Source organism: Octopus sinensis, linkage group LG2 (assembly GCF_006345805.1).
Source record: "Octopus sinensis linkage group LG2, ASM634580v1, whole genome shotgun sequence".
NCBI classification, from domain to species: Eukaryota; Metazoa; Mollusca; class Cephalopoda; order Octopoda; family Octopodidae; genus Octopus; species Octopus sinensis.
In genome coordinates this window covers 120709033-120720867 of record NC_042998.1, presented here as the reverse complement: position 1 = coordinate 120720867, position 11835 = coordinate 120709033, and the positions used below count along the sequence as shown (strand labels likewise).

Genomic DNA, 11835 nt, shown 5'->3' with positions numbered 1-11835 from the left:
GTGAAAAATGTCCATGCCCCTTCACCATGCAGTGAGGAGAGAGTGTGGCATAGGGACGTCCTTGTGTTCTGTACTTTGGCAGGTCTGATGCTTCTATCATTTCACGGATCAACAGATTCCTGAATGTCAGTCCATCCCCCACACTGCCGAGCATCTGCCAAATCAAACGTGAGTTCATGATACACATGTCAACCATATACAAGAAAATTATTTTGTACCATTCCACAAATTTTCTCACCAATTTGTGTCATCACCAGCTGATCAGAGTGATCAACCCTACCCATCCCTTCATTGTATGAAACAACTACACTCAGTTTCATTATGGTATTACCATCCACATCTTGTTTTCTAGTGTCCCTCAAGCTTGCAGAATGCATTGTGGGTAACATGCAGATGTTCCTGTCATGCCACTATCAGTGCATCAGTAGGCTGTTTTCCCCTTTCAAAGTTCTATCTCATGAAAATTGGGTAGCATGCTTTACTGGCTTGGCTTGAAAAGGGTGAAATAAGAAATATATATATATATACTTCTATGCTGAAGTAGAGACATGTTCTTTATCTATCTCCTTAACTTATTGGCAATTTTAGGTATAATTATACTAATGTGTCCATCTGTTCTAATTTAATTAAATTCTATGTCTTAGTGCAGCTGAAGATTGGTTGACATTTTAAATTGATGTAATAATTGCATTGTTCAATTAAATGGAGTTGCATGAAACAATCATTCTGTATTACCTCTGGATATCCTTGCTACTTATTTTGATATATATATATATATATATATATATATATATTATTTTATCTAGTTTCAGCTCACAAGCTGTGGCCATGCTGGGACATATATATATATATTGGTGATTATATATATGCAGCATAGCACAGAGGGAAAGAAGAGTCTTGTTAAGCCAACTCCTGAAATGAGTAACACTTTAGCATTTGAAGCTAAGCTGTTGAATTTGTTCTAATTTATAAGATTTTTAACTTCTAAATCATTTGACATGAGCTGGAGTTGGTCTGTTTATTTTTTGCATTGTCTCATAACGCTTAATGAATTAGTTTTAATCATTCTCTTGCTATAACAGTTTCTCTAGTTAGTTGTTCTGTTTGATTTTGTATTTGAAAGTACATTCTAAATGTTTAACTAATCTTATTTTACATATGATAAAGTGAAATGGGTTTCACACCAGTTATGCTGAGCAATAAAAAATAACTCATCACTGCAGATCAGATCAGCAATCCATACACTGCAACACATTCATTTGAATAATTTTTATCTTTGTTCTTGCTCTTAATATGACTATGTCTATCATGTAGATGAGTTTTTCCACACATCTTCTACACTCAAACTTCAGTAACACCTCATATTTTTTCCCTTCTTCATTGTTTATAAAATTACACTGGTTTACAAAATTTGTTTTTGGCTCTGAGGCAAAATATGAATAGGTGTTTTTTTTAACTAATTTTGATGTGGTGAATTCAATTTTCTGAACAGTTTTGCTCTCTCAGCTCTAGTTTTTTTTCGCTTTCACACATCCTATTTTAATTATACTGCATATAAATTCAAAATATAATGTGTTTATTTCATCTATTACAAAGGCATATTACAGAAAAAAAACAAAAAAAACAGCATAGATATAGAACACTGATGGAATTAATGACTTGGATAATACAATACACACAAATCATAGTACAGCAGACACTGAGAAGTGAGATTTTTTGGACAATCTTATGTATTTTTTCTCTGAGATGTCATGCAAAAACATGCAGCAAAAGTCTCCCATCATGCTGGGATTCCACTTGCCTTGGTAGTTGATCTCCATCTTAGTAATATCCTGGTGGAACCTTTCTCCATGTTCACCACTCACTGCTCTAAGCTTTGGAGGGATGAAGTTGAGGTGAAAGTCAAGAAAGTGAATTTTGAGTGACATTCGGCATCCCATATCCTCATAAGACTATAACAACTCAATACACGCTTGGTAATCTAGTATCCGTGTGTTAGTAAGGAAGCCATGGCAGACTGACTTAAATGATTCCTATGCTCTCCATTCCTTTAAGGCAAGAAGCTCCTCAAAGTCCTTATCCTTCAGCACTTCTTGGATCTAAGGTCCGATGAAGATGCTCTCCAGAGCTGGGAACAGAGTACACAAGTGGTGGAAGGCAGTGCCATTTTTGTCCATGGCCTTCACAAAATTCTTAATTAAACCAAGCTTGATATGAAGAGGAGGAAGAAGCACCTTGTTCATGTCCAGCAGAGGATTTTCTTGGACACTGTGTTCACCAAGAAGTCCTTCTGCTTGTAGTGTTTGGACACAGCCCAACTGTCCAAGAGACAGAGAAAGCAACAGTACTTAGTGAAGCCCACTTGCATACCTATAAGGAGCCCAATGATCTTGAGGTCCTTGCAGAAACTCCACTGGTACTGGTTGTACTTGACAGCTTTCAAAAGGAGCTCCTTATTGTAAGATGACTCCTTCAGATGGACTGAGTTGGTAATGGGAATGCTGGGATATTTATTCAGCCCTTTATTTATTGACACCAAGCCAAGGTATACGTAGATCATAAGTGGAACTTTAGATCCATGGGTAAAACATTGCACTGGGGTTCATAATATTTAGTTTTTGACAGCAAGCTACAGCCATACTTGATCAGAATTTAGTCCCTAGAGCTGCAAGGTCCCTGGGTCTCGTGGGTGCCCATGCTTTAAGATGGCATAGAGAGGTTATCTAGTTGGTTCGTCTGCATTGTTGTTTCTATTGGATATGGTTATCTTGATGGAGGTCGACAAGGTCAGTTGCAGCCAGTTGAAGTCATCATCTTTGTAATTATGGAATGTAAAGGAAAAAACGAACATTGAAGCATGGTTAAAAAGCTTGCTTTGCAACCATGTAGTCTTAGATTCTGCCATAGCTTCGGGCTGACCAAAGCTTTGAGTGAATTTGTTAAACTGAAACTGAAAGAAGCCCATCGTGTGTGTGTATAGATATATCCATCCATCCATCTATATATACATATATATGAAAGTTTTCAGGTTGTTTTATTTATTGGTAATGTTTTACATATATTTACAATTCAAAATGGCCATCCTTTGCTTTTACTCTATCCCTTAATCTTCATTCAATGTTTTATTGCTTCATAATTCTTTATACCAGTCATTTTCAATGCTATAATTTGTTCACAATTTGTTTGAGCCACCATATTTAATTAAGGGAAAACAATAATCAAAGGAATGTTAGGAAATGTAGTACAACATTTGCAACTATTTTTGCAAATAAGAATGTTTGAATTTATGTTTGAATAACGAGTAAATTACTATGTTTAGATAATAGAACCCTTTAGCATTCAGTCAAATGTAATACTTATTTATTCACATTGTTTTGAATTAATCATGCATTATCTCCTATTTTGATGATGTGATTGTTTATTTTTAATTTATAAGGTAGATGGGTAGGGCCAGATCTGGCCAGCTTGAAGATAAAATAATTTGCCTATTTGGGTCTGCTATGGCCAGTTGAAATACTAAGAGGTTAAAAACAGTAGTGTCGCATTTGAAGGTAGTTTGGCTACTGTTTTGGTTAGCTGCCATAGAGGTTCCCCCATTTTGCTTGGTAATTTGTTTTGACCTAGATGAAAAGCTTTATCTTTTCTCAACAGAAAAATGTTGAGTTGTGATGTTCATGACTTTGTAAAGGAATAAGGTGTAAAGAAAGTGAACTAGCTTGAAACAAACATTAAAACTGTTTGTGAATTTACTTCAACTAGAGTTTTTGCTTCCCATCTTTTAACAATCTGTTAAATCATATTGAGTGATAAAATCATTAGAGTGTCAGACAAATTGTTCTGTGGTACTTGGGCACAAATCCATTATGTTCTGAGGTCAAATCCCATTGTGATCAGCTTTACTTTTTTACTTCCAGGGTGATAAAATAAAACACTAGGGAAATATTAGAATAGAATTAATCAATTAACACAGTCCCTGTAAATTATTGACCTTGTACCCAAATTAGAAATTAAGGGTGGTGGATTGGCAGAATCATTAGAATGTCAGAGTATTTGTTCCAGTTCTCAACATTCTGATTTCAAATCTCACTGATGTCCACTTCACTTTCATCCTTTTGGAGTTGATAAAATAAACTACTAGTCTAGTACCGGGGCAGAATTAATCATCTAACCCTGTTCCCCGAATTTCTAGCCTGATACCTATGTTAGAAACAGTTGTGTTTTTGTTTGTTTGAGTGACATGGATGTCTTTTACAGTGATCCAAAGAAGGTTGGATTCGCCACAGTTTGAGTGATAGAAAAAATTTATTTATAAATTTGTTTTTTTTACTCAAGCACAGTTTCTACAAGTATGGCTATCAGAGCCACTCATGGACTTTCTACTCTGAGAAGGAAAGATAGCAGAGAAGAGAAAAAAACAGTTACAACAGTAGGTGCTTGGGGATGTTTCCAGAGTACCAATGGATAATCAGAATGGATGGAATCATCTTTTCCTTATCAACTCAGAAAACAACACAGCTCCCATGACTTTCGGAAACATTTCTTCACACTCAGAGTTGCTGAAGCATAGAATAAACTGCCTGCGTCAGTTGTTGACTGCCATGACACTGCATCCTTTAAGGCCCTCATGCTTTCCGAAACCCGTCGAAACTACACCTGATTATATATACACTTTCGATGAGTTGTAGTGCACCTGAGCAGTGTACACAATGTTTATTATTATTATTATTATTATTTGTAAACAATGAAGAGGCAGAGCACTGAGAAACTTAAGGTCTTCCTCTTTAACAAAATGGCTCACCAGAGGCCATAGCCAATATTGTCATCTCATTGTTTTCTGACAAAAAGAGACAGAATTCAGAGAAAGGTGGCTAGGGAACAAAAATAAGTGTGAGTTTGAATAGAAAGCTGGAAAGAGACTAGAGGTTCCTTGTGAGAAAACACTCCCATTCCATGGGAACTGGAAATTTTACAGTAATCCAGAATAGTTTTATGTACACTTATCTTGCAAGAGATTTGTGTGGTCTTTGTCTGGGTTTTCACACATCTTTTTAAACATTCTGGAGATTACTCATTGTTAATAAAGTCATCCATTTTTCTTGTCTTGCGAGCTATACAGTTGGTGCAAACCTAATAATGCCAGTGTGTGAAAATTGCAGGGGATGGTCTACTGAGATAAGATGTGGTAAGAGGAACAGAAAATATTCTACTTTCAAACAATATGGTCTGTCGACCTATGGAGCCAACCCTTGATGAGAAACCATCAATACAGCTTTCCCAGGTCCAGGTATTTAGATAATATATCTATTCTTTTGTAATTCTTTGCAACCAAATGAGTTTGCAAAAGTTATATTGTGACATTTATTGCTAAGAACTGTTAAGTCATCCCTCTGAATAAACAAACAACAATTATATGTGTCTCACACAAAGCCTTTGCAGTACCATGTAATGTGTCATAAATATGTGGAACATTTTCAATATTTTTGTACTTGCATATTGTACAAGATATATGCATTATTAGATTGCCACAAACCTTGTGTTAATTTATTGTTTTATGTGTATATATATATATATATATATATATATATAAAGTTAATCCAAACAAGAAAACACAAAAAAACACAACAACGCGAGGACGTGGAACAAATATAGTATTATTGGACGCTCAGGAAAGAAGGGAAGAAGGAGGGTTTAACGTTTCGAGCGGAGCTCTTCGTCGGAAACATAGGAGGAGGAAAGATCCCGAGAAGGGAAGACAGAGGAAAAGAAATCGCCAACGGTACACACGAGGTCACATATAGTTTCAAATTTACAGATAAACAAAAGACGAAGACAGGTGTACAAAAACAAGCAGGGGTATTAGTTTAAAGCTCAGGAAAATTACAAAAGTCTTTTATGTTTTGAGCCTACACTCTTCAACAGAAAGGAATAAGAGGAAAGAAATGGAGAGAGAAAAACTGTGTAGAGTTCAGCAGTCCAATGTACATGGTCTGATCAATAAACAACGAAACTAAAGTATGCAGAGTATGTAAAGTATGCACATACTAAAGTATGTAAAGTATGCCATAGTAATGAAACTAAAGTATGCAGAGTGAAGTCACTTGGATTGACCTTGAACTTCACTGTGCATGCACACTAAGTTTTAATGTTCTAGCTCACTTCCTCTGTTTACAGTAGTGCTTGGAAGGAAGGTGTGTAGCGTGTGATCATCACATTGACCATGACAGAGGAAGGTGAGCAGAGAATCTGCATCACATTTTGCCAAAAGCTTGGTGATATCTACTCAGAGGTCTACACAAAGTTTTCAAAGAGTTTTTATCATTCTTGAGACAATCAATATCTTGTGCAACTGAAACCTGAGTGTCTTTTGGTCAGCTGAAAGCAGTTTTGGCACAAACTTGGCAGACACGCATCTCATACCCAAATCTTCTGTGATAATTGACTGAGCTGAATTGTGACTAATCAGCACATCCTCTGATAACTCACAGCTGGTGATTTGACAACTTTCCCTCACATCTGCATGCACATCTACGATGTTTTTCTCAGTCTGCTGGTTGTGGGTCTCCCAGAACATACATCAATATCGACATTTTTTCAATCATCTTGGAAACGTCTGAACCAGTCGTACACCTGTGTGTGGCTCATACACACGTCTCCATAGACTTTCTGCAACTTTGCCTAGGCCTCTGAGCAGGTATTGCCATGATAACTTTCTCTGTCATATTCAGTGTGATGATCATGTGCTACACACTTTTCTTCCAAGCACTGCTGTAAACAGCAGTAGTAGGCTAGAATGTTATAACTTAGTGCACAAGTACAGCAGAGTTCAAGGTCAATCTTTGCCAAGTGGCTTCACTCTGTGTGCTTTAGCTTTGTTACTATGGCAACAGTCTCGATACTTATTAATCAGACCTTGTATATATTATTTAATAGACACAATACATGTTTTTATGTGGTACAAATAATTTCATATGTTGAGAAATACCACAGACATATTCATCAGGCACAAACCACATATCATAACTAAAAATTGAATGAGAGAAGAAATGTGAAAAATTGAGAAGGAAGTGTATAGAAAACATGGGAGATTAAAAAATGGAAAAAGTAAAATAGGTAAAGGCTGGAAAGATATCAACTAGTTAATCAGGAATAGGTGGAATTTTCCAATTCTTCAAAATATACTTAGACATTTGTTTGCAACTGCTGAAAATTTCAGATCTAGAGTTCAATAGTGAGGGATTTTAAATCTGAAAAGGATCTGAGCTCTTTCAGCTAAATATAGCTTACATTTATTTGATCTGTTAACATAAGGTGTGGATTTTCAATTATTTTCCACTTAATCACATGTGGTGTTGCATTAGATTCCAAACAACATATGTGGCTAGCCAACATAGTAGCATTACCTTTGTCCTTATATCAGATGAAGATTATGTGATTGGCATGGCAATTTTTAAATTCTCCTTCACATAATCCAATATTGGTTTTCTTAACTGTTGTATTTTCATCTAGTGTTCAGTAACTTCTGCCTTATATATGAAAGATTTAATCATACATTGTTGGTTAAGTGGACAGGATCCTGGGTCTCAACAGTTCATTTTTTCACTTTTCGCTTTCAAATTTTTAACCTTCTACATTTTCTGTATGCTTCCTTCTCAAATTTTCACGTTTCTTCTCTTATTCAATTTTTAGTTCATTATGATATGTGGTTTGTGCCTGATGGATATGTTTGAGGTATTTCTCAACATATGAAACTATTAGTAGCACATAAAAACATGTATTGTGTCTATTACATAGTATTTATCTCTCACCAGATGGAGTACTTTTTTGTTGATCTTACCATCATGGAATATTACATCATATATGTATATTTGTATGATGGAGCACCGCCTTTAGTCAAGCAAATCAACCCCAGAGCTTATGCTTTGTAAGCCTAGTACTTATTCTATCAGTCTCTTTTGCTGAACCGCTAAGTTATGGGGATGTAAACACACCAGCATCGGTTGTCAAGTGATGTTGGTGGGGAGGAACAAACATAGACACTCAAGCACACTCACACATAAAATACTAAAATGGGACAAGAACGCAAAACATCCAGACAGGTGATACAGGTGATACAAAAAAGGGACAACAAAACATCCAGACAGATGATACAAAGAAAACAAGGATGGGTCATTTTGAGTTTTCTATCCTCAGTCAATTTCCAGATTATCTTTGCAATTTCAGCTGGTTATACTCGAGATTGCTCCAATCTGGCCAACCCCAAGGAAAAACTAAGCTAAGAGCATTAGATTCCTTGGAAGAAAACAGTAAATGTATACAAAAACAAGGATGGAAAAACAGAGAAATGTTACACAAATACAAATGCAAATAACAGGACATAACAACAGGTGTCTTTCGACTAAGGACGAATTATATTAAACTGGCGTGTGTGGAAGTAAATCCCTACGGCAGTGACATTAGTTTTGACAGGCACAGGGAGGAAAATAGATGTTGCATGGATGGTAGTCAAACCAAGAAAGAAAGGTCAGGCTCAGCCAAACACCAGTCACATGGGGAGAGAAGAGAGAAAGGTAGAGGCAGAGGGATAGAAGAATTAAGGAGGGGCGAGAAAAAGAATGAAAGGGACACAGTGAAGTGAAAGAGGAGGGAAAGTGAGCATGAAGAGAAGGCCAGGAAACGTGAGAGAGGGGGAACAAAAGAACGAAGAGTGGAATAAATGAAGTGTGAAAGAGCTGGTAGAAAGAAGGCATACTTACACTTTGGTCTCTTATATGTAAGTATATATATATATATCTAAATTAATATATATGAAATTTAGATATATTATTCTTTCTATTTTTTCCTTCTGTCTATCAGCCCTTTCACACTTACTTCATTCATTCCACTCCTTGTTCTTTCGTGCTCCCACTCTCACATTTCCTGGCCTTCCCTTCATGCTCACTTTCCCTCTTCTTTCACTTTACTCTGTCCCTTTACTTGTAAGAACTTGTTCCTCCCAGAATGTCTTTATCTGTTTTGTACACTACATTTTCAATGTACTTTTAATGCTTACATAAACGTCTTACTCATAAGTGTGTGTGTGTGTGTGTGTATCGACAGTGTTTACATAATTTCATGTCAAACAATCTCACTGCTTAAGAGACAGTGTCATTGCTTACATCTGCCATAAAAACATGTCAAATTGTTTGCTATATGAAAAACAAAGGGAATGAACACCTCATTTGAAAATGAATAAAGATGTGATGTGAGGGGGATTTGGTTGCTATTTCTGCCAAGTCAAGTGACTTTGCAAGGGCTCTCTCATTGGCTGAATTTTCTTAATGTCTTCAAAGATGAAGGACACCACTACTAAACTACAAAATCTGTATCAATTATAGAATCAGTTAGAGATCATAACAAGTCAATATTATCATTACATTGAACATGTAAGGAAATGTCTGAAATGAATGAGAGTATCTTTAACTGGTCGCTGGGCCTGCTAGAAATAGGAGCTAAATCATTCTCAAACCTTACTATACTGCCTTATATATGGGTACATGATATCACCAATGGTTCAAACAACAGGAAATATGTAAGATACAAAAAAAAAAAATGGAGAACAGGACAAGTAAACACAGAGAAATGTCCCTTCATTAGTTGTCAGCTGTCTATCCTCATTTCAAGCATTCAATGACAATATGAGTCTTCAAAGACAGTTGCTCCCATAAATTCTAAAATAAAATTTAGGATTTATGGAGGGTCAAAGTTGGGAACAGAAGCATTACAGTGGAGACATACAAGGAAACCGAATCAAAACAAACATGGAGGGTCGTTAGACCAGAATGAGAGGAAAACAGTGAATGCTGTGAGAAATACATTTTTGAAAAGAGAAAAGATAGAAGAGAGAAAAAAGACAGCTGCTCTTTTGAACGTCTGTGCAGGAAAAGAAAGATGGTCACGCGAGGAAAAGAAAGATGAATGATGGTCACGTGTGAACAATGAGAGAGAGTAAAAGAGAAAGAGGGAGAGAGAGAGACAGATAGAAAATGGTGAACGAGGGAGGGGGAGAAAAAGTGAATTAGAGAAGGATGAAGGAAGAAAACAGTGTAGAGAAAAGAGTCACATCAAAAAGGTGAAGATAAGCTTACTTGGAAATGGATGCATGGTATTCAATTAAATAATAACTAGTAAATAATGTATTTTATATATATATATCTATATTATAAATCTGAAATGCGAAAAGTTTGTTTATTTGTTTGTTAGTTTGTTTGTCTGGTTTTGGCATTGAGAACGGGTTAAAGGCCACTAGATCCCATCGGATTGACCATGCTAAAAATGGAATATACGAGTAAAAAATAGTCCCCTCCCAATTCATCTAAAGGACAGTAACTCTAAAAAAGAATACACTTGGATGTAATGATCAGTCCAACCCATACCAGAATGAAAAGCAGATGTACAATAGTTATTGTGTATATACTGGTTTTATATTAATTAGTTACCATGACCTTTGTAGGCCCTCTAAGATATGTGAGATTGATGTAGTGGATATCTGGTTTCTATAAAGTAGACATCTGCCAGAAAATAGAGAACAGCAAAGGTCTTGCATCTACAGAATGAGGATCAGTTGGAATGATAAGAGCAGGGTAGACAGGTGTAACATCAAATGAGCTTGGGTAGAGATGGTATACAATTTGTTAGTTTAGATTGCAGAAGATGTAGAAGAGAAAGAAAACAATGATACTGTTTGTGTGAGCCAGTAGTTAAAGCATACTGGTGAATGAGTCAGTAGAATGTCTTTTTTTTCTTTTTAAATCATTTTTATGTAACAGCACTGTCCTAAAAATACGAGCAGCACATGACATTGCATTGCTTTACAGCAAAATGTTTGAGTGACATCTGTTAATAAACAAAAACAATTGGAAAGCTTACACATAAAGGAAAAGTGCTATGATGCCAAGAGTAACCATCAGCTGGAGCATAAGAATTCCATAAACCTTTTGAATAAAACCTGGAAAATAGAATTAACAAGTTTAAAATGGTAATCCAAATATTTTTTCCTAAATATGCAAATCCTATACAAAATGTAACATTATGTGAATAAATATATTTTGTTTGTTAGGAATCATGCTCCGTGATTGTAGTGGGTGCTTTTTTCGTGCTACCGGCACAGGTGCTATGGGGGGAGGGGCACTGGCAGCGGCCACGATCGGTTGGTGCTTTTTATGTGCCACCGACATAGAAGCCAGTCAAGGCGGCGCTGCCATCGGCCACGTTCGGATGGTGCTTTTTACGTGCCGAAAGGATGCAACAGAAAATAACAACCACACTCTTACCCGCGCATAGAGCGGGTCACCTTAAGCTAGTATATATATATATATATATATATATATATATATATATACATACATACATGCATACATGGGTACATGACATCAGCAGTGAGTCAAACAACATGAAATATGTAAACTACGAAGAAAAAATGGAGAACAGGACAAGTTTGTTTACATATTTCATGTTGTTTGAACTGTTAGTGATGTTATGTACCCATATATGCATGTATATATATATGTATATACTATAATTTACTATTTATATATATATATAATATATATATATATATATATTATATATATATATATATATATATATATATAAATATGTAAAAAGACAACGCTTATTATTATATTAGGAGATTATACATATATTTTAACACTTTACAGTATATTTACATATATGCACAATTCTATACATTGATCTAAAACAACAGGATTACTAAAGGAAGATGTGAATTTAAAAGAAGAGAAAACCAAAAGGTCTCATGATATTCATTGAAGGATTTATTTCAGATATTCTCATTTT

General features: G+C 35.7%; 1 long non-coding RNA gene across 1 annotated transcript in view; it reads right to left on the bottom strand.

The window, feature by feature from the left end:
- The window catches only part of LOC118761285, a 20048-nt gene extending 9011 nt beyond the window's left edge, over window positions 1-11037 (bottom strand). The window contains exons 1-2 of the long non-coding RNA XR_004997265.1: window positions 10906-11037; window positions 1866-1869 (exon numbers count right to left, since the gene is read on the bottom strand). This is a non-coding gene — a long non-coding RNA (uncharacterized LOC118761285). The remainder of the gene's footprint in view (window positions 1-1865; window positions 1870-10905) is intronic.
- Between the last annotated feature and the right edge of the window lie 798 nt (window positions 11038-11835).